This window comes from Schistocerca serialis, chromosome 6 (assembly GCF_023864345.2).
Source record: "Schistocerca serialis cubense isolate TAMUIC-IGC-003099 chromosome 6, iqSchSeri2.2, whole genome shotgun sequence".
Classification (NCBI taxonomy): domain Eukaryota; kingdom Metazoa; phylum Arthropoda; class Insecta; order Orthoptera; family Acrididae; genus Schistocerca; species Schistocerca serialis.
In genome coordinates this window covers 745,657,132-745,658,898 of record NC_064643.1, presented here as the reverse complement: position 1 = coordinate 745,658,898, position 1,767 = coordinate 745,657,132, and the positions used below count along the sequence as shown (strand labels likewise).

Genomic DNA, 1,767 nt, shown 5'->3' with positions numbered 1-1,767 from the left:
CACCAGAATTATCCCACTGATGTATACATCTTTCTCCTCTTAGCACGGCCGCGATATGTGCGGCACAGTACGCCGCGGAGAGGGGTGATTCTCTGGTCAGCGAAGGCATCCGGTACCCCGCACGGCGTTAGCAGAAGACAGATAAACGAGGTCGTTATTTTGTACAGCTTACCTAAACGGCGAGAAATTCGGCCTTTACAGATTCTCGGCACCGGCGAGTAACGAGAAGCCAAGGCGCGGTTGGGAGAGCGCTGACCTGCTTATCTCGCGAAAGGGATCGCTTCGGAACGTAGCTGGCCACGGTCCGTGAAATGAGGGCGGCCCACGTGCAGTGCTGTGCCGAATAGTCTGCCAAAAGAGGAACCCGGCCGGGCTGACAAGTGCACTGGGCCGTAAATACACCCGCAAACGTGCGGCGTATGTTCCGCACTCTTAATGCGCTGCCTCAGCGAACTAAGCGCACCACACACAACATTACTCACCCTTGGGACACCAAGACACCGCCTCTAGCCTTGATGAAGGCCTCAAATTCGACAGCCACAGGCCAGTCCAGTAGCATCACGACATTCTTGAAACGATCCAGATAGACCATCTCAAGGCTAAAGTTGAAAATTTTGTCTAAAACTGACATGGTGAGACCGTGGCTGTGTGCAGTTAATGTAGGTTAATTCTTACAAAGAAGAAAACAGCAACCAGCCACTATTAATACTAAATGATGACTAACTGAAACCCTCAGCTGCCGACAGGTGTTGTTGATATACCTCTCACGGGAAGCGTGCAAGGGATGAATCCCTGCAGTCGCGCTATTCATCTGTGTCCTCGGTGGCTCAGATGGATAGAGCGTCTGCCATGTAAGCAGGAGATCCCGGGTTCGAGTCCCGGTCGGGGCACACATTTTCAGCTGTCCACATCGAGGTATATCAACAACACCTGTCGGCAGCTGAGGGTTTCAGTTAGCCATCATTTATTCCAGGGAAAAGCTGCACGGTCATCTACAGTATCTGTCCTTTCGAGAACAGTTACTGTCTTCATATATACTATTAACACTGCTATTTATTTAGGTAAATAGCGCCGTTACCGGTTTCGAACTGGCAAGTTCATCATCAGACGGCTGTTCACATGATTTTCAAGATACACTTTACATTATTGTCCGTTTTCGATTTTTATTATTCCACTGTGGCGAAGTACTCGTATTTTTGGTGTGTTCTTGCCCTACGGTAGAAAAACAGTGTTAGAAGCGCCCTGTGTGAAAAAAACTAACCTCCAAACGATGAAATACAGCGTAAATAAATGTGTGAGGTTAAGTGGTTATGGTACTTACGTCGAAAATTCCGCGCGATTTAGTTGCGAAGTTGCAGCATTGTATTTTCCGCATATTCCTAAATATATCCAGCACTTATGTAACTTGTACATCACCATATTGTACAAAGCACCACACACACACACACACCAAAAAGAATTTGCCACATGTGAAGTTATCACAGAGATTACAGAGTTACAAGCACAACATTGTCAGAGACGTTTTCTCTGAGAGACATCACAATACACAGCTTGATTTGATTTCACAGAATGACTGTTTTTAAACAATAACATAACTTAATGAAAATTAAAACACAAAGATAAACCTTACATTATGAGCGTATAATATTACAAATGAAGTTGACAGATGTAGTAACCAGCTTCTGTGAATGCTACTTATATGTTATTATGTAAATACTGTGCTGTATACAAGGAGCAACATAGAGGTGAGATAAAATGGATAATATG

General features: G+C 45.0%; 1 non-coding gene across 1 annotated transcript; it reads left to right on the top strand.

The window, feature by feature from the left end:
• The first annotated feature begins 816 nt into the window (after positions 1 to 816).
• On the top strand, positions 817 to 890 carry Trnat-ugu (transfer RNA threonine (anticodon UGU)). The gene has a single exon. It is a non-coding gene; the product is annotated as a tRNA-Thr (tRNA).
• The last annotated feature ends 877 nt before the right edge of the window (positions 891 to 1,767 follow it).